Genomic DNA, 26636 nt, shown 5'->3' on the forward strand with positions numbered 1-26636 from the left:
GGGTCTCCAGGATCACGCCCTGGGCCAAAGGCAGGCGCCAAACCGCTGCGCCACCCAGGGATCCCCCAAGGAGCACATTTTAGATACTCTCCTCATTTTGAGTGTGGCCAGAGCCTGTGAATATGATAGGATTCACTTCCCGGATTAAATTCATCAAAGGTAAAAAAAAAAAAAAAATTTAGCTAAGGGTAAATTAACTGACTAGGTCTAACCCAGTTAGATGAATCCTTAAAAGGGATCTCCATGAAGTCAGACTCGCAGTATGAGAAAGTCTATGGAAGAGCCATCTGGCAAAGGCACAAGACTCCCCTCTGGCCAAGGAGCAAAACAACAGTAACCCCAGTCCAAGGTTATTAATTCTGCCAACAGCCAAGGGGCTTGGAAGAGAACCCTGGGTCTTCTGGGTTGATGGATGCAAATGGATGAGATTGCACTTGCAGAGACACCTGTATTTCAACTGCGTGAGACTCTTGAGTAGAGCATCCAGCTGTGTCACAGCAACCCCTGATGTACCAGATGGCGATAATAAATGCGTGTTATCTTCAGCCATCAATTTGCGGTAATTTGTCATGCAATCATAGACAGTAAGACACTAAGGCATTTCTCATATAATCAAGTAGGATAGCATGTCTGGTGCGTAGTTTTTGAGACTTGATTTTTACAAATAATGTTTCTAGCTGCTTCAAGGACTACAGTGTTTTTGCAATTGACACGGATTGTGCGCTCTCTTTCAAACTTCTCATCCTAACATAACATAGTGAATTCGTGGGTCAGAATTCCCTGACAACTTCTTCCGCGTGTCTGGGCCTGATTGGGGGGGAACTTATTCCCGAGGAACTTATTCCCGCGCGCAGAGGTAGCCCCTGCGGCTCCCCGCTGACAGCACAGGACAGGAGCTGCGGCTCACCCCTTTAACCCCAACCCAATTCCCTTGTTTTTGAAGAATTTATTTATTCATGATAGACACACAGAGAAAGAGAGCGAGGCAGAGACCCAGGCGGATGCAGAAGCAGGCTCCATGCAGGGAGCCCCACGCGGGACTCCACCCCAGGGCTCCAGGGTCAGGCCCAGGCTGAAGGCGCCTCAACCGCTGGGCCACCCCGGCCGCACCCAATTTCTTAAAAGCTGCGCCCGGATCCAGTCACCAGGCCCTCTCAAGCTGCAGCTGGGCAGCCACGCAGGCGGGTTCTTCACTGACTCCGGAAGCATCTAAGCAGAACTTTGGGGAGGTGGCGGGGGTCCCTGGGGCCACGTTAAGAGGCAACCCGCGCGGTTCACATCACTTTGAAAATGGCTTTGAAAAAAAAAAAAAAGAAACAATCGCTTTGGCACTGACGAGCTGGGATCCTGGGCCGCTCAGTCCGCAGGCCTCGGGAGCGGGCGTCAAAGCAGGTTTTGCAGTCCTCTCGCCTCAGCTGCTGCCCGCGACCACAATTACAGGGGCCTGCCAGGACCCTTTGGAGCCCGACAACCCGGAAGTGCCTGACCACGCCTACCCACTGCGCCTGCGCGAGGCGCCCCCCCTCCGGCGAGCAGGGAGACTGGCGCTGGGCGGGCTGAGAGGCTCGTCGAGCCTGCGCGGAAGGCCCCGGGGAGCAGCGTCGTTACTTTCCAAACGAGTGGCGGGAACCGTTGGAGGCTGTGCGGTCGCCGCCTGCCGGGTAGCAGCGCGCTCCCTCGTCCCTAGGCCTGGCCATGGCGCTGCAGCTGTCCCGCGAGCAAGGCATCACCCTGCGCGGGAGCGCGGACATCGTGGCCGAGTTCTTCTGCAAGTCCCGCTCCCGCAGGCCAGAGGGCGGGGAGAGCTGAGGCCCGGCGGCCCTGGAGGCCCGGGGCCACGGAGGCGGGGGCGGGGGTGGCGGTGGGGGCGGCTCTGCTCCAGCGCCCGCCTGGCTGGAGAATCTAATCTAGGCGCCTTGCTCCTGGGGCAGCGGGAAGCCCAGGTGCTGCCCAGGCCTGCCTCGCGCCGGCCCCTCCCAGCAGCCTTGCTTTAAACTGCGGATCCCACAGGCTTCCCAGCCCGGCCGGCCGGCACCGCCCCGAGCGGGTGGAGCCCCAGTACATTTTGCACAGCCCATCCACCAAGCTTTGATTCCAGCACTGAGGGCGATGGACTGGATTTAGGAAACTCTGTCCTGGACCAGGCCATGTTTGCACCCTCTGATAGACTCTGGCAGGAGAAGAGGAGGGAAAAGTGAGGGAGAGGCTTGCTCTGGAGCATTGGACCGGTTAATCAGTCAATTGCTAATCCAGACGCAAAAGCCTATTTGGACACCCTGTGATCACATAACCTGAATTGGGGCTTGCATTACCGTGAGCTTGTAGTTCTACTTTGACGCTAGGTTAATGCAGTTTGGCATTTTTATTTCCGCATAAAAGCACGTATCGTGTTCTTTTGATTTAGAAGCAACATTTTTAAGGATTTTCAGTGGCACTTTTCACCTACTCTGCTTTCAGCGAGACACCCACAAACGCACATTAGGCTTTTTCAGTTTGATGCCATGAATGAAACCGCAGCCACATCTAAATAGGTTTTATTTTCCAGAGTTACAAAGTGGAAATAACTTTAACATTCCTTTTGTTTTCAGCATTTGGCGTCAACAGCATTTTATATCAGCGTGGCATATATCCACCTGAAACCTCTACCAGAGTGCAGAAATACGCATTCACCTTGCTTATAACAACAGATCCTGAGCTCATAAAGTAACTCAGTAATGTAGTGGAACAAGTGAAAGGTATTTAATTGTTGAAAACCAATTTGAGTTTCGCAGGCCTTCTTGGACCCGTACTTTCTGGCATCTTGGTGTTCATTTTTCAGCTCTATACAAAGAGGTGTAAAACACTGCAATCTCAAATAAAGCGATTCTCCATCGGAAGGAAGCAAATAATAAAGTGAAAGAAACTCCACTCTTCCCTACCACATTTTGAGTGGGTTAAATACGTTGATGTTAGGAATCTGATCTGGCTTCACAAAACAATCTCTATCAACTCTTTTTGAAGTGATTTTTGCAGTTCGTGTAGCCAGGTGGAACAAGTTGGAATTTTACATAACTATGATGATGTTTATTGTTGGAGAGAAATCCACTATATATTTTTACATGACATATTTTCTATAGCTGCCTGGAGTTTAAAACCGTCATTATTTTAAGATAAAAGAAAATGAAATTGGATCCAGCCTGGGAACTAAACTTAAAAAAATACTACTAATAGAGTACCCAATAAAGTATTTTAATGTCTTACTTTCTTCATTTGTCTTTGTTAAAATCCTGCCTGTAAGTTAGCCGTTTCTATCTGAACACTCCTTGTTTTTCCGTAGCTCAAGAAATTCCTGAATACTTGTTCTCCATCTATTCTGTCTCTTTTTCCCCCATGTTTTTCTCTACTTAGGATTCTCACTTCTAATTTTTCTGTGTTATAGGATGTTTCTCCCTGGCTCCTCATTTGACCTTCCAAAGCTAGTTCCAAAAAAAACCAAAAAAAACATTATAGTATTTTTTTTTTATTCCTAAGTCATATATATATATATATATATATTGTTTCAAGAGGCTTTATTTTTAGAATTCTATTAATTATATTTTTATCATCTTCAGGGCTAAATCACCCAGGGCGATACTCAGATTACTTAGCCTGCAACATAGAAGTAACTAAGAATCTATGTCACCTTAATTTGATGAAGAAGCAAACCCTGCCTAAGTTACTGGTTTTTAGGTTGTCTCCTTTAAGACTACACTGATGACATTTCACCTCGGTTGTATGTACACCTTCCTATTTAATTTGTCCCTTTTATTTTAGTTAGAATGGGGGAATTGCTCTTCTTAGAGGCAAATTGTTCAATCTCTTTGAATCCCCATCCCTCTAGCCTTCTTAAGGACTCTACCCTAGTTCTTCTCTGGTATTTCTGACTTCTTTCTTTTGAGATATTTTCATTGGTTTCATTTGTCTTCAGTTTTAAAAGAAAAAGATTTCCACCCACCCCAGATCTTTAAGTGACTACCCAATCTCTTCCTTTTCAGACCAAAATTGAGAAAAGGTTGTTTTTTGTCGAGGGGTCGGCAAGCCTGAGGGCACATATCCAACAAGTGGCCAATTTTTGTACTACCTGCAAACTGAGTGTTTTCAGATTTTGAAAGGCTAGTTTTTAAAAGACTACGCAAGAGACCTAGGGGGCCCACAAGTCCTAAATATTACAAGATTGTTTTTGTCTCTTGAAAGAAAACAACAACTGTGTATTCTTGAGTATATTATCCCCAGTTCCAAGATTAATTCAGGGCTCATTATGAGGTCCCCTTATTATAATCTCTAAGATGACTTCTGACACATACATAACTTTACTAACAATCTTTGTGTAGTTGACTCACAAACATACATCCAACCCAAGTCTTCTCTTTGCTCATATAGTAAGTGGCTCCCTTGATATCCACATGTGGCTATCCTAGTGATACTTGAAAACTAAATTTAAGGGGGTCCTGGCTGGCTCAGTCAGTAGAGCATGCAACTCTTGATCTTGGGTTGTAAGTTCCAGCCCCACATTGGGTGTGGAGATTACTTAGAAATAAAACCTTAGGGCAGCCCGGGTGGCTCAGCAGTTTAGCACTGCCTTCAGCCCAGGGCATGATCCTCGAGACCTGGGATCGAGTCCCACATCAGGCTCCCTGCATGGAGCCTGCTTCTCCCTTTGCCTGTGTCTCTGCCTCTCTCTCTATGCCTCTCTCTCTCTCTGTCATGAATAAATAAATAAAATCTTTAAAAAAGAAGAAAAATAGAACCTTATAAAATTGTAAGCATCATGTCTCATTCCCATTCTCTTTCTCTCAATGAATGGATCAACCTTCCAACCAGTGGTATAAACCAGAAAGTTGGGAACTATCCCTGAGTATTTCCTCTTCCTTAGTCTCATAAGTATCCAATAAATCTTAACAATTTTAACCACGAAATCTCTTCACTCTACCTATACTGATCCATCTCTCCCAATTTATCCTTCTATAAGCCTTCAGTACCTCTTGCTTGAATTACTAATCAATTAGCATCCCTAGATCCTCTCTTTACTTCCACTCTACTTTCCACACATCACAGCCAAAAGGATAGTTCTGAAATATAAGTTTAATCACATCACACCCTGCTTCAGACACAGTAATGACTTCCCTGGTACTTGAAGTATAAGTTCTTTAATTTAGCCCATGTGACCTTGTGTGGTCTGACCCCTATGTATCTTGCACAAACCGACCTTGTTCATTCTCCCTTTCTTAACTGTATCTGTATTACCCTTTCAATCCTCTGGTCAGATACTTTTTGCTTTCCAGTATTTTAGACCTGTACCCTTTTCTGTAACCTTTTGCATATTTAATTGTATTTACTTGTAGAACTGAAGTCCAGTGAGAATTCCCTGAGTCAAATTTTCCTATATTCTCTCATTGGATCACATACTGCACCTTCTTGGCACTTATTACAATTAAAAATTTACATTCATTGCTGCAGTGATTAGATTAATGCTCATCTTCTGCAATTTACCTTGGATTACAGTATACTGCATGTTCACTACTCTGTGCTTAGCATTCAGTACTAACTACATCTGCTATGGATACTGAGAATTGGAAAACGGGAGCTAGGTTATCGTGAGGCAAGTTTTCTGTACAGGTTGGAGGAGTTCCAAAATACCAGTGGTAGGATTTGCTAAGGGTAGAAAGTGAGACCTGGGAAGAGTTACTTTGTAATGCAGTGAACCAAAACAGATGCCTTGTTCTGTATTGCAGATTGGTTATACAAGTGTTCAGTTCAGAAGCTGGTGGTATTCATCTCAAATAATGAAAGCAGTGAAGTCCTTGAAAGGTGGCAGGTTGACATTGAGTGCGACAAGACTGCAAAAGATGACAGGTAAGTATGAATTAAACTGCTTCCATTTTCATGATTTTTTTCCCAAAACTTGTTTTCTTGACTAAATGAGTTCTAACCAAATTGAACTAGTTTCGTATAAGGTAGTTTGTTTGTAATTATGTTAGATCTCCTGTGGAGAAGAATAAGACTCACAAACTGTGCTCACAAAAGAGTCATGCCTATTATGGACTTGTATAGTGTACTTTTAACATAACTGCCCTTAGTCTAAAATCCATGAATTTCAACCGTTAGTATTTATGGTGCTATATGTAAGCTATGTATTAGGTGTATTAGGATGTATTAGGTGGCCCATTTAATGGATTGTGTCAAGGTACTTTTAACCATGAAGTATTATCCTAGACGTTCTCCTAGCTTGATATGCAGCTCTACTGTATTTCATTTAATGCTATGAACTTCCTAAGACACTCTGAACTGAAGTTCTTAGATCCTCTGGATGGGAAATGCCCCCTCATTATATGCTAATTCTTAGCATTGTCCAAGGCATGCTTACCTGTAAACTCAGAACTCTCTCTCATAATGAAATGTACTTTGTTCCTGAAGCCTTTGGTCTATTTTAGAAAATGTTTATTTGATTATTTTAAATAATTTATTTTTATTGGTGTTCAATTTACCAACATACAGAATAACACCCAGTGCTCATACCGTCAAGTGCCCCCCTCAGTGCCCACCACCCAGTCACGCCCACCCCGCCCTCCTCCCATTCCACCGCCCCTAGTTCGTTTCCCAGAGTTAGGAGTAAGTAAGTTCTGTCTCCCTTTCTGATATTTCCCACACATTTATTGACCCTTCCCTTATATTCCCTTTCACTCTTATCTATATTCCCCAAATGAATGAGAACATATAATGTTTGTCCTTCTCCGATTGACTTACCTTCACTCAGCATAATACCCTCCACTTCAATCCACGTTGAAGCAAATGGTGGATGTTTGTCATTTCTATTGGCGGAGTAATATTCCATTGTATACATAAACCACATCTTTATCCATTCATCTTTCGATGGACACCAAGGCTCCTTCCACAGTTTAGCTATTGTGGATATCGCTGCTAGAAACATTGGGGTGCAGGTGTCCCGGCATTTCATTGCATCTGAATTTATGGGGTAAATCCCCAGCAGTGCAATTGCTGGGTCATAGGGCAGCTCTATATTTAACTCTTTGAGGAACCTCCACACACTTTTCCAGAGTGGATGCACCAGTTCACATTCCCACCAACAGTGTAAGAGGGTTCCCTTTTCTCCACATCCTCTCCAATATTTGTGGTTTCCTGCCTTGTTAAATTTCCCCATTCTCACTGGTGTGAGGTGGTATCTCATGGTGGTTTTGATTTGTACTTCCCTGATGGCAAGTGATGCGGAGCATTTTCTCATGTTCATGTTGGCCATGTCCAGGTCTTCCTCTGTGAGATTTCTGTTCATGTCTTTTGCCCATTTCATGATTGGATTGTTTGTTTCTTTGGTGTTGAGTTTAAGAAGTTCTTTGCAGATCTTGGATGCTAGCCCTTTATCTGATACGTCATTTGCAAATATTTTCTCCCATCTGTAGCTTGTCTTTTAGTTTTGTTGACTGTATCCTTTGCTGTGCAAAAGCTTCTTATCTTGATGAAGTCCCAATAGTTCATTTTTGCTTTTGTTTCTTTTGCCTTCCTGGATGTATCTTGCAAGGTGTTACTGTGGCCGAGTTCAAAAAGGGTGTTGCCTGTGTTCTCCTCTAGGATTTTGATGGAGTCTTGTCTCACATTTAGATCTTTCATCCATTTTGAGTTTATCTTTGTGTGTGGTGCAAGAGAGTGGTCTAGTTTCATTCTTCTGCATGTGGATGTCCAATTTTCCCAACACCATTTACTGAAGAGACTGGCTTTCTTCCAATGGATAGTCTTTCCTCCTTTATCGAATATTAGTTGACCAAAAAGTTCAGGGTCCACTTCTGGGTTCTCTATTCTGTTCCATTGATCTATGTGTCTGTTTTTGTGCTGGTACCACACTGTCCTGATGACCACAGCTTTGTAGTACAAACTGAAATCTGGCATTGTGATGCCCCCCGCTATGGTTTTCTTTTTTAAAATTCCCCTGGCTTTATGAGGTCTTTTCTGATTCCACACAAATCTTAATATAATTTATTCTAACTCTCTGAAGAATGTCCATGGTATTTTGATAGGGATTGCATTAAACGTGTAAATTGCCCTGGGTACCATTGACATTTTCACAATATTAATTCTGCCACTCCATGAGCATGGACTATTTTTCCATCCCTTTGTGTCTTCCTCAATTTCTTTCAGAAGTGTTCTATAGTTGTTAGGGTATAGATCTTTTACCTCTTTGGTTAGGTTTCTTCCTAGGTATCTTATGCTTTTGGGTGCAATTGTAAATGGGTTTGACTCCTTAATTTCTCTTTATTCAGTCTCATTGTTAGTGTATAGAAATGCCACTGAATTCTGGGCATTGATTTTGTATCCTGCCACACTGCCAAATTGCTGTATGCGTTCTAGCAATCTTTGGGTGGAGGCTTTTGGTGTTTCTACGTAGAGTATCATGTCATCGGCAAAGAGGGAGAGTTTCACTTCTTCTTTGCCAATTTGAATGTCTTTAATGCCTTTTTGTTGTCTGACTGCTGAGGCTAGGACTTCCAGTACTATGTTGAATAGCAGTGGTGAGAGTGGACATCCCTGTCTTGTTCCTGAACTTAGGCGAAAGGCTCCCGGTGCTTCCCCATTGAGAATTATATTTGCCGTGGGCTTTTCGTAGATGGCTTTTAAGATGTTGAGGACTGTTTCCTCTATTCCTACACTCTGAAGAGTTTTGATCAGGAATAGACGCTGTATTTTGTCAAATGCTTTCTCTGCATCTAATGAGAGGATCATACGGTTCTTGGTTTTTCTCTTGCTGATATGATGAATCACATTGATTGTTTTATGAGTGTTGAATCAGCCTTCTGTCCCGGGGAAAAATCCTACTTGGTCATGGCGAATAATTTTCTTAATGTGTTGTTGGATCCTATTGGCTAGTATCTTGTTGAGAATTTTTGCTTCCATGTTCATCACGGATATTGGTCTGGAACTCTCCTTTTTGGTGGGATCTTTGTCTGCTTTTGGAATTAAGGTGATGCTGGCCACATAGAACGAATTTGGAAGTACTCCATCTCTTTCTATCAAACAGCTTTAGTAGAATAGGTATGGTTTCTTCTTTAAACGTTTGATAGAATTCCCCTGGGAAGCCATCTGGCCCTGGACTTTTGTGTCTTTGGAGGTTTTTGATGACTGCTTCAATTTCCTCCCTGGTTATTGGCCTGTTTAGGTTTTCTATTTCTTCCTGTTTCAGTTTTGGTAGTTTGTGGCTTTCAGGAATGCGTCCATCTGTTCCAGTTTGCCTAATTTATTGGCGTATAGCTGTTCATAATATGTTTTTAAAATCGTTTCTAATTCCTTGGTGTTGGTAGTGATCTCTCCTTTCTCATTCATGATTTTATTAATTTGAGTCTTCTCTCTCTTCTTTTTAATAGGTCTGGCTAATAGTTTATCTATCTTAATTAATTCTTTCATAGAACCAACTCCTGGTTTTGTTGATCTGTTCCACAGTTCTTTTGTTCTCAATTTCATTGAGTTCTGCTCGAATCTTTATTAACTCTCTTCTGCTGGGTGTAGGATCTATTCGCTGTTTTTTCTCTAGCTCCTTTATGTGTAAGGTTAGCTTTTGTATTTGAATTCCTTCCAGTTTTTGAATGGATGCTTGTATTGTGATGTATTTCCCCCTCAGGACTGCTTTTGCTGCATCCCAAAGATTTTGAACGATTGTATCTTTATTCTCATTAGGTTCCATGAATCTTTTTAATTCTTCCTTAATTTCCTGGTTGACCTTTTCATCTTTTAGCAGGATAGTCCTTAACCTCCACGTGTTTGAGGTCCTTCCAAACTTCTTGTTGTGATTTAGTTCTAATTTCAAGGCATTATGGTCTGAGAATATACAGGGGACGATCCCAATCTTTTGGTATCGGTTCAGACCCGATTTGTGACCCAGTATGTGGTCTATTCTGGAGAAAGTTCCATGTGCACTTGAGAAGAATGTGTATTCAGTTGAGTTTGGATGTAACGTTCTGTAGATATCTGTGAAATCCATCTGGTCCAGTGTATCATTTAAAGCTCTTGTTTCTTTGGAGATGTTGTGCTTAGATGACCTTTCCAGTGGAGAAAGCCTTAAATCGAAGTCACCAAGTATATTATTATCTAAATATGTCTTAATTTATGTTATTAATTGATTGATAGTTTTGTCAGCTCCCACATTCGGGGCATATATATTGAGGATTGTTAAGTCCTCTTCTTGGATAGATCCTTTAAGTATGATATAGTGTCCCTCTTCAACTCTCACTACCGTCTTTGGGAAAAACTTTAGTTTTTCTGATATAAGGATGGCTACCCCTGCTTTCTTTTGAGGACCCTTTGAGTAGTATATGGTTCTCCAACCTTTTATTTTCAGGTTGTAGGTGTCTTTCTGTCTGAGTCTCTTGTAGACAGCAAATAGATGGGTCCTGCTTTTTTATCCAGTCTGAAACCCTGTGCCTTTTGATGGGGTCATTAAGCCCATTCACGTTCAGAGTTACTATTGAAAGATAGGAGTTTAGTGTCATCATGATATCTATTCAGTCCTTGTTTTGTGGATTGTTCCACTGAACTTCTCCTTAAAGGGGAATTTTAAGAGTTCCCCTTAAAATTTCTTGCAGAGCTGGTTTGGAAGTCACATATTCTCTCAGTGCCTGCCTGTCTTGGAAGCTCTTTATCTCTCCTTCTATTCTGAATGAGATCCTTGCCGGATAAAGTATTCTTGGTTGCATGTTCTTCTCATTTAGGACCCTGAATATATCCTGCCAGCCGTTTCTGGCCTGCCAGGTCTCTGTAGAGAGGTCTGCTGTAACCCTAATACTCTTCCCCATAATAGTCAGGGATTTCTTGTCTCTTGATGCTTTAAGGATCTTCTCTTTATCTTTAGAATTTGCAAGCTTAACTATTAAGTGTCGAGGTGTTGAACTGTTTTTATTGATTTTAGGGGGAGATCTCTCTATCTCTCTATCTCCTGGATTTGAATGCCTGTTTCCCTTCCCAGATTAGGAAAGTTTTCAGCTATGATTGGTTAAAATACGTATTCTGACCCTCTGTCCCTTTCGGCGCCCTCGGGAACCCCAATTATACGTAGGTTTTTCTTCCTCAGGCTGTTGTTTATTTCCGTTTATCTATCTTCATGGTCTTTTAATTGTTTGTCTCTTTTTTCCTCTGTTTCCCTCTTTGTTGTCTTCTATGTCACCCACTCGTTCTTCCAGCTCATGAACCCTCGTTGTGAGGACTTCTAGTTTGGATTGCATCTCATTCAATTGATTTTTAATTTCTCCCTGATTAGGTCTAAATTCTGCAGTCATGAAGTCTCTTGAGTCATTTATGCTTTTGTCTAGAGCCACCAGTAGCTGTATAATAGTGCTTCTGAATTGGCTTTCTGACATTGAATTCTAATCCAGATTTTGTAACTCTTTGGGAGAGAGGACTGTTTCTGATTCTTTCTTTTGAGGTGAGGTTTTCCTTCTAGTCATTTTGCTCAGTGCAGAGTGGCCAAAAACAAGGTGAATTGGGAAAAGGAGAAATTGAGAAGAGAGAAAGGAGGAAAGAAAAGAGAAAAAGAAAAACGAAAAAGGAAGAAAAAAAGAGGAAAAACAGAAAGAAAAAGAAGGGAAAAAAAGGCCAAGGGAAACAAATAAAATTCAAAAAGCAAAAAAAACAAAAAACAAAAAACAAAAAACAAAAAAAAAACAAAAAACAAAAAACAAAAAACAAAAACAAACAAACAAACAAAAAACACAGGGAAGTATCTTCTGATTCTGTATACTTTAAGTCCCTTGACTTCCCCTGGAACTTGTCCGTCTAGTTGGTCTCTAGGGGACGGGCTTGTTGTGCTGATTTTCAGGTGTTAGCGCTTGGGGGAGCTGCTCTACCCCCTGCCTGGTGCAGGGCTCAGAGGGGCTTTTTTACCCCTTGAGGCCCCAGAAGAAACACCTGCAGTGGCAGCGGCCTGCTCTGGAGCCCTGGAGTCAGCTCCTGCAGTTACTACGGAGCTCTCCATCTGCTGGGGCCTGGATGCTCCGGGGTCGGGGCCGCTGATCTGCTCAGCTTGGGGCAGGAGCGTCCTTCCCATCCTGGACCCGCCTGGCCTCTGCCTGTCCCGGGAGGAGGCCGGATCCTGGGCTGTGTCCCTGGCGCCCTGTGCTCCTGGGCCTGTGCTGTTGGATTTGTGCTCCCACCACACAGCCGCCTCTCTGCGGAACTGTGGCCCTAGCCCCTGTGAGCTGCTCCCGGGTCCAGCCGTGTCTGCGCTGCAGCCCTTTAGGGAGCTCAGCACACTCTCCCCGGGGCGCAGTTGCTCTGTTAGTGTCCCATGGAGCCTGCGGGCATCCCCGCCTTTCTGGGGTCCTGCTCCAACTCCCTGCGAGGCCTTTCTGCCCAGGAAGATTGGTGAAGCTCCTGCTTCTCTGGGCCTGGGCTCTCCTGTCCTGGGGACACTCGCCCTGGCCTTCGCCTGGCTCCTTGCGGGGCCCCTCCCCCTTGGATGCCTTTTGTTTCTTTATTTCTTTTTTCCCCGTCTTCCTACCTTGATAGAAGTGCGAACTCTTCTCACTGTAGCATTCCAGCTGTTCTCTCTTTAAATCTCAGGCCGAATTCATAGATTTTCAGGATGATTTCAAGATTATCTAGGTAATTGGTGGGGACAGGTGATTTGGGGACCCTACTCTTCCGCCATCTTGCCCCTCCCCTGGAAAATGTTTAATAATAAAAACAACTTGATATAACATCTTCTTTGAAGCACTACAGAATTAGACATTTATGTATTCCTAAAAATGCCAAAATGATTATGCCAATTAAAGATCTTAGATACTAATTGTTATCTTTATTTTACAATATGCTGAATGTTTCCTGACTTGAAGCACTTGGCAGGTTTTCTGGTCATCTGTTATTTAATGACCTGATACTAAGATCAGCCTTAATCACTGGAATAATAAGTGAAATTATAATTGTTTTTTAAAAACTCCTTTTGAATGCATTCCTTAATTTGAGTTTTGAAGCATTTAATCAAACAAATAATCTTACCAGTGTTTTAAATAACTTGTTAAAACTTAAAATGAATCAACTCATTTGGTTTCTTCAGTAGCACACCCAGAGGAAAGTCTCAGAAGGCCATCCAGGATGAGATCCTCTCCGTAATCCGACAGATCACAGCTACCGTGACGTTTCTGCCGCTGTTGGAAGTCTCTTGTAAGTATTATATGACTTCATGATGGTTCAGATTTGTTGTGGAAAGATTAAGCTATTACTTTAAGAATTAACAGTTTTGTTGAGTTTTTTCTTAATTATCCATGTCATGGTATATAAGTGAGAAAAACGTCATGAATCTAAAGCGATGCTGGTTGTGTTTTATTTACAAGTGCTGAATAGGGAAAGAATGAAAGTTTTCATTCAGTACTCCTGAATATTTTGACGTAATTTCTTCCATTACTTTTATTTTATACACATTTCCTTGTATATAATTAAGACTTAGACAGGTATAACTGTGTCTTTCTTTTCTGGCTTAGTTACTCCTTCATTCATCAGATATACCCTAAATGCCTACTGTATGCCTTCCATGGTTCTGGGCATTGGGATACAGCGGTCACAAAACCAAGATGTTCTTTTTCTCTGGCTTAGATTCATGCTGTCTCGTGATCAATTATATACTTTCTGCAAATATCTTTAATGGCTTTTCTCTTTGAAGAAAAAAAAACAATCGAGTTTTTCATTAAGTAAAAAGGAGTACAGTATTTTCTGTACTAAAATTTCCATTGAAGAAAAGCAATTAGCTAATATAACTGATTAGAGATCAAGCCAAACTAGCTTTTCTGACATGATAGGTGGCTCACATGTGAGGGAGAGAGGAAGGATAGTTGTACCTTTCAAAAACTAATTGTACTTTAATGATCTTATCCCCAATTTAGGTTCATTTGACCTACTGATTTATACAAAGATTTGGTTGTACTTGAATAATGGGAAGAGTCGGGACCACAGTTTATTACCAATTCTGAGGAAGTCTGTCTTCATTCATTTACTACTACTATCCACAAAGTAAATAGCATGGTGGCCTATAAAATTCCGACCAGTGACTGAGGATGAGATTAGGACAGTGATGTACTTGTAGTTCTCAGATGCGGTTTTCCTGAAACGAAGTCAACTATAGTTGATAAATTTTGTATCACTGGTTAATTTTTAGACTGGGGAAACTTAACATTATACATCTATTGAACTGTGCATAATTGTCCCATTTTTTGTTACCTGTATGCCTTGATACAGGGTTGGCATAAATTATTGCACATTGTTCAAAAGGGAACTAGCAGATCACATCAGCATTGTTGTCAATTCCTTGAAAGTGGTAACTGTAGATGGATAACTTTTGCCATAAAACTAAATGCCTTCTTAAATCAGACCTTTTGGTCAAGGACTTTGCCTCTGGATTATAGGTAGGGAGATATTAAATGTAAAATACAGCAACAGAAGTATGAATATTGAGAGTCTTTGTTTAGATTCTGAAATTATCTAATGACAACCTGCAAGTAATGAAACATTGCTCATAATAGGTCTCTGCCATTTATTTCATTTGTATATTTTCCATATTGAAAACACTTCCAATTATTTGATTTTGATTTGTTGTAGAACTCGAACCTACAAAGCTATGTGTATTGCCACTGTTTAAATTCCTGTGATACAGAACTCTTAATTTTTTTGTTTTATAAAATCAAGCTTTAAATGATGATGAAATAAAGTTAAATATGTATGTTTAAAATTTGTCTTAAATATGTTTATATTGGTGTGGTATTAACACATATAATAGAATGGATTCAGTATAGCAAATAATATCTTGTGCCTACTGAGGCCTAAGGATACCAACTTGAATAAATCTGGAGGTACTTTCAATTTAACGAACAAGCTTTGATTATATCCCTTTAATCTTATAACCTTAGACTTAAAATAAGCATCATTCTCTGTATAAAATAATACATGTCATATGGAATTAATTCATTTTAGCATATAGTGGACTGGAGAACTTTTCTATCCTCTTAGCTTTATTGCCAGCCTAGTTTTCCTTATTTTTTAAGGGTCAGTTTAAGGCAAACTTCTGACATCTTTTCTAATCTCTATTCTAAATGTTACCTTGTTTTGTAATTAAGTGCTTAGTATCAGACACCGTTCTAAGCTTTTTATATGAATTAACTCATTAACCTTCACTATAAAGTAAAAACACATAGCCTGTATCACTCATTCAGAAATGACAAAGTGAGCACCTGTTAAAGTTCCAAGTATTAGGATGAATGAAACAAAGTCTTGGTCTTTCTGAAGCTTGAGATATGGAGAGGAAAATAGATGGCAAGCTTCCAGGCAGTTACTACACAGGTTTATCTCATTATGTATTTGTTTTTTCACCTGAGTAATCTAATCTCTTTGATCCAGTTGCCTGCTTGTTAAGAATAAAAGGCAATTCTCTCATTGCAAGACAAATAAGTGCCAGTATTTGATGACAGGTATAGTGAATGCTATTGTGAAAGCCCATTGCCTGGAGAATTGTTGAAGCTATCTAATTGAGGTCCACCCACATATGTCCTTTTCCTGAATAAGAAAAGCAGTTCTGCAGAAAGGAAAATGATGTTGAATTAAGGTGTGGTCAAGAGTCTGGTTTTCCAAACATGAGGTATGTTACAAAGTGGCCACTAGTAAGATTAAAGCATTTAAATTCTGTGCTGTTTGTAACCTCTAAACATGAAACATTAGGTTGAGACGGAAAGCAGAACTGGAAGTTCAGTAAAAATATGAAGAGTTAAAAAATCTGGTCCTACTTTTGGGACAAAAGTTTGAAATTCTTTTTAGAAAGCAGTAACTGCTTTAGGAAACACTAAATGCCTCTGCTAAATAACCAGAAATAATGTGGTCATTCCCTGAAAAATATTCACCAGTAGCAACTTTCTTAATAGATCACGGATAATACTTAAATTTCTGTCAGTTGTTTTTATTCGCCAAATTAAAAAGTCCTAATATTACCACTTATACTTCGTGGCTTATACCACTACTGACTCCTACTAGTACATATATTAGAGTTGAGTGGGAGCCAAGCTACAAGGTTTATTGGCAAAGCTCAACCGGAAAAGCTTTAGCCTATGGCTCCATCTAAACTTGTCCTGCCCTCTTTTCCTATACCTTGAAGTCCACCTTAAGAGGAAGATATTTAAATCAACAGATGTAAGAATTGCAAATGACCTATGAACAGTGGGTATTATATGTAAGTGATGAATCACTAAATTATACTCCTGAAACCAATATTACACTATATGTTAATTAAAATTTAAATAAATGTTTGGAAGAAAAAAAAAAGCCCTACATGACTTCCACACCATGTTATACAGTGAACCCAAGATTCTAAGAGAGCCTAATGGGCCTGCCCTGGACTCTTGACTCAGTTTTGCTTACCATAGGTAGAGGAATGGAAACATGTTCCGACTGGGCCTATCCGGGTCTGAAATAGAGCCCCAGAAGGGACTGAACCACACGTCTCCAGGAATCTTCTCCCAGTGTCATCAATTGGAGAGAGGAGTCAAGCTTCCATGGGAATTCACACAGAGGTGTGTAATAGTCTCATGTATTAATTGGCTTTTGCACAAACAACCATAGAATAACAATTTTTTCCCGTGTAGTCTGTGGGTTATCTGGAGTGCTTGTCTTCTTCTTTGCCCCTGCAAATCTGCAGGGCACGTGTCTCCTTCTATTATTGAAGGGGCAATGGCTCACCAGGACTCCTAAAGCTTATCTTCAGAACTTTCACACTGACATTTTTGCCCATATTCCACTGATGCAGGTAAGTCTTAAGGCTAAGCCAAACTTCAATGGGGCCAGAAAGTACACTCTTCCCATGGACGTGGGGAGAGGGCTGTGCGAAAATCTGATGAAAGTGATAGAAAGATCAGGATACCTAAATAATGCTACCCTGTAACTCGTTTTCCATCAGATGTCACTAATGCTACAATATTCAAATTAAGGTGAACTTTTAACTTTAGTATTCAGCCTTTCCTATTCGAAATTAACATTGGGATTTCTGGCTACAAAGATATAAAGACATCAGAGGAAGAAAACACAGCACGTGTATTGGCTAGGTAATTTTTCATTTAATTTTCCTGCTTTAGTGCACAAGTAGAATTGCAGGATCAATGGACACACAAACAGCTCTACATTTTTTAAACTTTAGGTGGTCTCTTCTGTCCATGATCAAGAAGCTCATTTGGCTCCTCAGCAAGCACATCAAGAGAAGTGTGTATTCACCTTTCCTAATGGCTCCTACCCTTTTACATCCTTTTAGCAATTGAATGTCCATAACACATTACTTTCCATTTACTGTATTTACAAAACTCCAGGTTTCTTTGGGAGCGTTGTAATTACACTGTCCTCGGATGACTTTAACCAATTAATGGCAGGAACCAAAAGACAGAGGACTGAATCCTGTAAGTTATCTATATCGTTCAAAGAATAAATCAAGTGTGAATTTGTGAACCGTTGTGCAACACTTTCCCAACCAGTCAAAAGAATTGTTCATTAAATAACCTTTTACTCTTTAGGGAATTAATTTTTGGCTAAAGTTGTAAATAATAATATCTTCATCTTTTTATTAAATATGTAAAGCTCTGTTTTAAGTTATTTTTGTACAATGTAACCATGATAAAAACTTGTGTGTTGGAATAACTATGGAATAGAAATGCTGCTAAATTTCAAATTTTATTAGTTACACCTTCTTAGAGCAGATCTTTGTTTTTTATTTATTTTTTATTTATTTTTTACTGGAGTTCAATTTGCCAACATAGAGCATAACACCCAGTCCTCATGCCTTCAAGTGTCCCCCTCAGTGCCCGTCACCTAGTCACCCCATCCCCCCACCCACCTCCCCTTCCACTACCCCTTGTTCATTTCCCAGATTTAGGAGTCTCTAAGAGCAACTCTTTAAAGATCTTTCCATTCTTCATGAATATGGCTTTGAAAGCCAGCAGCATTAACTGATGTTTATTTTTTAAAAATCTCGTTGGGAAATCTACTTAATCTTCATTAGAGTTGACAGTCCTCTTCCAATCTGGCAAAAACATGGTAGCCTTAGCAACAAAACTATCAGAAAAAGCTTAGAGAGGAAAATGTCAAGAGTTGACCCTCTGATTACAAAAGTCAGTTTATGTTACCATTTCACCTATTTTTGTGCTCTTACCATTTGATCTATTTTTATACTAGAGAAACATAATTTTCATTTATTTGTATAAATTCCATTCATCTGTGTTTATCTGCACCATTTTGCTAGGCAAGCTTGTTTGCACAAAGGAACACATGACATCAAAATCTTTATTGTTTTGGCATTTTATCTGTGCTAACAAAAGCCTCTGATTATAGGCACGACCACACATACTCCACTATCCATGCAAGGGAAAGATCTCAAACCTCTTCCAAAACTATCTAGTTATGGACATACCCAGTGGATACCTAGACATGGATCTGAATTTCTTTCTGAACGGCAGTGTCACTGACCCACATGCATTATTACTTAATCCTCACAGCAAATCTAGAGGGGTTATTCCCATTTTACACGTATAAAACCTGAGACTCAGGAAGGCCAGGTAATTTGCTGAACTTCAGACATCCAGGATCTAGCCCCAGGCCTGACCCTAAACCAATATTCTTTCTCATTGTTTTTCAGAAACTCGGCAACAGCGGAAGGTGCCCTGCTCCAGCTGCAGGGACTCAGCCAGAAAGACTGGAATACTACATGACTGTACCTGCAAGTTGGGGAAGGAGAACTCAACACTATTTGAGTATTGAGTTGCATTCATTTTTTAAAAAACACTTTTTCAAAATAAGCTATCATTAAATGTTTATATATACATAGTATTTTTGCTGTATAATAGCAGCATGCATTTTCTTCCATCAATGTTTTCTTCTCTCATTCTTTCACTTGTTTATGTAACTACATGCTGTGTTGGAATTTGGGCTTCTTTACGGGTTGGAACCAGTTCGAGAAAGGGGACACAGCAGGCAATTGAAATGTATGTTATCATCCAAATTATAGGGTTCCCTAGTAAAGCTGGGTAGAGGCTTAGACGTCATGCAAAAACAGGGTTTGCTACTGCATCTCCATAAACAAGCCATGGGATGGCCAGACAACTGCAGTTGTCCTCACTCAAGCCCACTCCAATAGGGGACCAAGAAACTCTTTAAGTACAAAAGCTCTACACAGCTTCTATAGGTCTTAAAAAGGTCTGCTCTACGTTGCTTGGGATGGTGTGAGAAAGTGAAGAGAGCGACCCCAAATCTCTTCTCCAACACCATGTTGTGTCATCAGGATTGGAGTCGAATCCTGAAGAGGGGAATAACACGCATCCCTCCTAATGCTTGCCAGCTTTTTAATTTTTTAAATATATTACATTGTGGATTCCACTGGCATCATGTGAGTTGTTTTAAGTAGGCATACTCCCAGGCATTTTTTTTTCAGTTTTATTAATTATGTATGCATTTTCATCTGTAGTCAGAAAGATACCTGTTTTTTTTTTCCTAACATGTTTTAACACATATTACCCTGAGCAAAGATTGTAAAGTCCATGCTGAATACTTAAAAACATGTATTTGTAGAAAAGTCATGAAGGCGGTGTACGCATGATGGAAGGCTGAGAAACAATGTCATAACCCTTTGTACTCAGGCATCAGAAGGGGACCAGGCAGCTGTCCCTCTCAGCCGAGTGGTGCATGCTCACAGTGCTGCTGTGCTCACACAGACCCCATGTCTGCTTCTCCCTACACAGAGTCCTTCTGGGACTTCTTGAAGGGCATTTTGCTTTTTGCCCATAAAAGACTAGCACCATGAGTCAGATAGTACTAAGCTGAAAGTTCACTCTCTAATTCTATTTCTTATCACTAATTATGCCCAGTCATGTTGTCCAAAATAGCTCACCAGATTTTATGAAATGAATACAGAGAACTATATCAATATGAAAATGTCCCAAATTTGAACAATATGAAACTGATTTTTGTTACTCAACTTCCCCACAAACTAAATCCCCTTGCAAGGAAAAGCTCATGGAGCTTTTATTTAAAGTCCAAATGCTCTCACTCTCCATTTTATACAATTGGCTCAGTGTAAGCCAGAGACTTTAACTTAGAGCCGAGGTTCCTATAGCTGCAGCTGTGTCCTGGGATTTCACAGGAATGAGTATAGCTTCTTCAGCCTCTTCAAAGTTGCTTCAAATCTCTAATTAGTTCTAGTCTCCAAGGGGTCAGCAGTCACAAAAGAAACTGTCCACTATAGAAGTTGTCACAAACAAAACTGTGGTACCCCAATTAAGTGACTATGTAATGTCATCTGATACTGCTATCGGAGCACAGCAGATAACTTAGTAGCACCTATGCTGGAGACAGCGAGGACCTGGTCTAGGTCCGGTGGCAAGCCAGCCAGCTGCACCAGCACTGAATCCATGGCCTGTGAATCTGTATGACTGAGCAGAAAGTGCCCATCAATAGTTGTGCTTCCCCATGTTTAATATAGGTATTCCTTTGCTTTTGCTGTTGTTTTGTTTTGGTGATGTGTGCAGTGGTCTCCCATATATATTACCTACTTTCTCTCAGAGAGTGACATTTGAGACATTATTGCCTTCTTCAAAAATGTAGATAGGTATTCTGGTTTCTTCATTTCCTTGTGTCTTGTGTCTCGTGTTTTGGCTACTTTGGTACAAGATTGTGAGACCACAAGTCTAGAGAGAATTTCTCCTCTCACATTCTCCCAAGTCTGTTCTCTCTAGGACAGGGAAGTACACTCTCCTCTTAAAATGCATGAGGAATGGGATAATGAACATCATCCTACTCCCTTAGTGCTATGTTTTACTAGTATATGAAGTTTTATTTTTTCTGAAAATGATAATTGTCATCTCTCTTCCATAGATGTTTCATTCCTACCTAGGCAGGTTGAGTTCGGCCAGGCAAAGCAGTAGTTGGATAGAATCAAGATTCTAAGAAAATAAAATACTGTGATCACAGTAAGAGGCAATGAGTCAAGATTAGTCTTTTGTCAAGAAGTAAAAGAAGGATAACAAAGTTTAGCAAAACTTTAAAGAGGATCTAGATATCACAGATTAAAGTAGTCAAAAGTTAGTATTCCAAAGAGTTGCACATTGAAAAGATAGAACCCAAGCACAAAACAAAAATATTCCAAAAAACTTAAATTCAGGACAGAAACTTTTTTTTAGAAGCTTTTTAAAAATTTTTATTTATTTATGAGAGAGAGGGAGAGAGAGAGAGAGAGAGAGAGAGGCAGACACAGGCAGAGGGAGAAGCAGGCTCCGTGCACTGGGAGCCCGACGTGGGACTCGATCCCAGGTCTCCAGGATCATGCCCAGGGCCAATGGCAGGCGCTAAACCGCTGCACCACCCAGGGATCCCCAGGACAGGAACTTTTCTAGTCTCTTATTCCTTCCTGCCTCCATAGGATTGGACTACTGGTGTGAGGAGAGAGATTGCAGATGGGAAGGAAGTGGTGCCAAGAGCTGCAGCTGCAAAAAGTCGAGTTGGTTTTGTTTCTTCTAACTTTTAAACTTAAATTTAATACATACACATGTTTTAAAAATCAAGCAGTAGAGAATGATACCAAGAGAAAAGTAAATTCTCAGCCTGAACTTGTTCCCCGACTTATTTCCAGCTCCCTGTTTTTAAGTACTTTCTGTTCTCCTGGTGGTTATCACAGTACCCCTGAAATATGTGTTAATACTTGATTTCTCCTTTTATCTTGTTTATCAACCTTAGATAGCATCTATTGGAAGGTGAGAAACTTATTTCTTTGATCCATCCATGTCTACATTTTTCCAGTTACATTGCTTTGATATTTCTGGTGATTATCATTTTAAAGAGTATATTTAAACTCTATTTTGTTACATCAATTTTACACGGTATATAATTGATTTCTTGCTATATAAATAAATAGGTGAGAAAAATCTGTGACATTATCTTCCATATCTCTCTGCTGCTTTAATATTCAGACTTCCAGTATTTCATATTATCAGTGTTAATATTAGACAGATTCTCTTTTACACTTGTTGTCTTCCAAGCTTTGTTTGTATGTTGATTCTACCAATTAAAATAGCTTTTCTGTTATTCCAATGATTAATTTTCTCCTTACTGAAGGACTAAATAGGTCTAGTTATTGAGGAAAAAAAAGGGTAACCTTAGGTCAGGCAAACTGAAAGATGAATGTTCCAAGTGTCAAGGTCAAATAGGATTCCTTGAACTCAATCTTCAAGACTTTCTATTCAATTTGGTCGATGATACCTTTAATATACAAGAAATATTTATCTGCCTTTGTTCTTATTTTGTAGCCACCTCTTTTTTGGCTTCTTGACTCTAAAGATGTTTGTTGGTTTTGTTTTCTTAATTTTTTTTCCGTTCTCTTGTTTTTCTCAGGAGTCTACTGTTATAATATCTCTTCCACTTGCACCTTTTTTTTTTTTTTTGGTTTATTCTAAATTTTCTGGGTCTTTTTCCCAAATATGCGAGTGATGAAAAAGGTTCATCAGCGCTGGTAGCATGATTTTCCACTGTGGTATTAGACCTTTTTCTTGAATGAAAAATGGATGGCAGGGTCTTTGTACATATAAGCTAGTAGTACTGTTTTAGGGTACATTTCGGTATTTTGTTCATCATGTATTTTTTGAAAATTGACTTCTAAAAATATTACATTAAAATATCATATCTTCTTTACTTAGTTTTTTGGTGCATCTCAAATTTTGTGTGCCTGGTTTCACTCACTGCAGTATCTCTATCTGCTTTGGGACAAGGACCTGGAAGGTTAAAAGTAATTTCCAGATATGGTCAGTAGAGGGCAGCAAAGGGTAGTGGCGTGAACACTCAACTGCCAAGGCCTGGGCTTCCCTTTTTTCCCTCTTTATAGAGATCAATTAGTGGTAGTAGAAAATCCAGAGTGCCAGAATCAGGATAGAAATTACTCATAATACTGATCCAGGATGGGTATCAAGCTTAGAAGGCAGTGGAAATGTTTAGCCACAAATTCATAGCCTGGTATCTATCAAAGAGATGTGAACTACTGGACATTAGGAGGGGAATCATTAGACTTTCACAGTCCTGACTCTTACTCCCAGCCTGTCTAAAACCTAAGATCTGGTTCTGTAAAGTATCAGGAGTCTCCTACCCACATTGAGAGCTGATGCAAATTTCCTGTCATTATCTGATACGTCATTTGCAAATATCTTTTCCCACTCTGTAGGTTGTCTTTTAGTTTTGTTGACTGTATCCTTTGCTGTGCAAAAGCTTCTTATCTTGATGAAGTCCCAACAGTTCATTTCTGCTTTTGTTTCTTTTGCCTTCGTGGATGTATCTTGCAAGAAGCCACTGTGGCCGAGTTCAAAAAGGGTGTTGCCTGTGTTCTCCTCTAGGATTTTGATGGAATCTTGTCTCACATTTAGATCTTTCATTCATTTTGAGTTTATCTTTGTGTATGGTACAAGAGATTGGTCTAGTTTCATTCTTCTGCTTGTGGATGTCCAATTTTCCCAGCACCATTAATTGAAGAGACTGTCTTTCTTCCAGTGGATAGTCTTTCCTCCTTTATCGAATATTAGTTGAACATAAAGTTGAGGGTCCACTTCTAGATTCTCTATTCTGTTCCATTGATCTATGTGTCTGTTTTTGTGCCAGTACCACACTGTCTTGATGACCACAGCTTTGTAGTACAACCTGAGAATTCTCACAGAGGAAGAGATAGACATGGCCAACAAGCACATGAGAAAATGCTCTGCATCACTCGCCATCAGGGAAATACAATCAAAACCACAGTGAGATACCACCTCACACCAGTGAGAATGGGGAAAATTAACAAGGCAGGAAACCACAAATGTTGGAGAGGATGAGGAGAAAGGGGAACCCTCTTACACTGTTGGTGGGAATGTGAAATGGTGAAGCCACTCTGGAAAACTGTGTGGAGGTTCCTCAAAGAGTTAAAAATAGACCTGCCCTACGACCCAGCAATTGCGCTGCTGGGATTTACCTCAAAGATGCAGATGGAATGAAATGCCGGGACACCTGCACCCCGATGTTTCTAGCAGCAATGTCCACAATAGCCAAACTGTGGAAGGAGCCTCGGTGTCCATCGAAAGATGAATGGATAAAGAAGATGTGGTTTATATATACAATGGAATACTACTCAGCCATTAGAAATGACAGATACCCACCATTTGCTTCGACGTGGATGGAACTGGAGGGTATTATGCTGAGTGAAATAAGTCAATTGGAGAAGGACAAACATTGTATGGTCTCATTCATTTGGGGAATATAAATAACAGTGAAAGGGACTAGGATGGAACGGAGTAGAAATGGGTAGGAAATATCAGAAAGGGAGGCAGAACATGAAGACTCCTAACCCTGGGAAATGAATAGGGGTGGTGGAAGGGGAGGTGGTCGGGGGGTGGGGGTGACTCGGTGGTGGGCACTGAGGGGGGCACTTGACAGGATGAGCACTGGGTGTTATTCTGTATGTTGGCAAATTGAACACCAATAAAAATAAATTTATTTAAAAAAAGAAATGAAAGAGGAGAAATAACAAACAATACCACAAAAATATAAAGGATTTTAAGAGAATATTATGAAAAAATTATATGCAAAGTCATTGGGCAACCTAGAAGAAATGGATAAATTCCTAGAAACATATAACGTCTCAATGCTGAGTTGGGAAAAAATACAAAATTTGAAAGACTGATTATCAGCAGTGAAATCAAATCAGTAATAAAAAAACTCCCAAGAAAACAAAAGTACAGGACCAGATGGCTTCATAGGTAAATTTCAGCAAACATGTAGGGACGCCTGGGTGGTTCAACAGTTGATCATCTGCCTTTAGGTTGTGATCCTAGAGTCCTGGGATTGAGGCCTACATCGGGCTCCTTGAGTAGATCTTGATTCTCCTTCTGCCTCTGTCTCTGCCTCTGTCTTTTTCTGTCATGGATAAATAAATAAAATACTTAAAATTTTTTTTTACCAAACATATAAAGAAGAGTTAACACCTACTTTTCTCAAACTACTTCAAAAAACAAAGAATGAAAGCTTCTATGTATTCTGTGAAGGCAGCATTACCCTGATATCAAAACCAGATGAAGACACTACAGAGAGAGAGAGAGAGAGAAAGAGAGAGAGAGAGAGAGAGAACTACAGGCCAATATCTCTGATTAACATACATGCAAAAATCCTCAACAAAGTATTAGCCAACCAAATCCACCAATACATTAAAAAAGTCATTTACCATGATCAAGTGGGATTTATTCTTAGTATGCAAATGTGATTCAATATTCACAAATCCATTAACATAATACATCTCATCAACAAGAGAAGGGTAAAAACGATGATCATTTTAATAGGTGCAGAAAAGCATTTAAAAGTACAACATCCATTCATGATACAAACTCAACAAAGTAGGTTTAGAGGGAACATACCTCAACAGAATGAAGACCATATGTGAAAAAACTACAGCTAATGTCATACTCAATGGTGAAAAAGTGAGAGCTTTTCCCCAAGGTCAAGAACAAAACAAGGATTTCCACTCTCACTACTTTTATTTAGCATAGTACTGGAAGTCCTAGCCCCAGCAATCAGACAAGAAAAAGCAATAAATGGCATCCAAATGGGTAAGGAAGATGTAAAACTTTCACTATTTGCAAGTGCCATGATACTATATGTAGAAAACCCTCAGGATTCTACCAGAAACGGACTAGAACTGATAAATGAGTTCAGGAAAGTCACAGGATACAAACCAATATACAGAAATCCACTGCATTTCTATACACTAATAATGAAGAGCAAAAAAAGAAATTAAGAAACAGTCCCATTAACAATTGTACCAAAAATAATAAGATACCTAGAAATAAGCTTAAACAAGGAAGTGAAAGACCTATATATCTATATACACACTGAAAAACTATAAAACATTGGTGAAAAAAATTGAAGACAACACAAATGGAAAAATATTCCATGCTTATTGATGAGAGAACAAGTATTAATAAAATGTTCCATACTCAAAATGATCTACAGATTTGATGGAATCCCTATCAAAGTACTAATAGTATTTTTCGCAGAACTAAAACAAGTAATTCGTAAGGATGTATGGAACCACAAAAGACCCCAAATAGCCAAAGCAATCTTGAAAAAGAAAAAAACTGGAGGTATCACAGTCCCAGATTACAAGATATATTACAAAGCTGTAATAATCAAAACAGTATGGTATTGACAAAAATGGACAATAGATCAATAATACGGTATTATGGGCATAAAGATCACCTTACAGTATCTCTTCTATTTGATATTTAGGGTGAAAACATAGGTGTTCGGTGAAATAGATGAAAACAGACCCGGGCAGCCCAGGTGGCTCAGTGGTTTAGCGCTGCCTTCAGCCCAGGGCATGATCCTGGAGACCCAGGATGGAGTCCCACGTCAGGCTCCCTGCATGGAGCCTGCTTCTCCCTCTGCCTGTGTCTCTGCCTCTCTCTCTCTCTCTCTCATTCTGTGTCTCTCATGAATAAATACATAAATAAAGTCTTTAAAAAAGAAAACAGACCCCATCATTATTATTCTCTTTAGAGCTCATTCATCAAATTAAAATAAATCACAATGGTATTATGGAAGAAATTAAG

At 40.1% G+C, this 26636-nt stretch overlaps 1 long non-coding RNA gene across 2 annotated transcripts; it reads left to right on the forward strand.

Annotated features, from left to right (window-relative positions):
* Positions 1-2106: 2106 nt before the first annotated feature.
* On the forward strand, positions 2107-18850 carry LOC140598511 (uncharacterized). Of its 2 annotated transcripts, XR_012000948.1 has the most exons (5): positions 2107-2735; positions 5751-5871; positions 13067-13173; positions 16413-16559; positions 18665-18850. It is a non-coding gene; the product is annotated as an uncharacterized lncRNA (long non-coding RNA). The 2 variants fall into 2 exon arrangements; XR_012000949.1 differs by lacking the exons at positions 16413-16559; positions 18665-18850 and adding an exon at positions 13890-13951.
* The last annotated feature ends 7786 nt before the right edge of the window (positions 18851-26636 follow it).

Source organism: Vulpes vulpes, chromosome 4, assembly GCF_048418805.1.
Source record: "Vulpes vulpes isolate BD-2025 chromosome 4, VulVul3, whole genome shotgun sequence".
NCBI lineage: Eukaryota > Metazoa > Chordata > Mammalia > Carnivora > Canidae > Vulpes > Vulpes vulpes.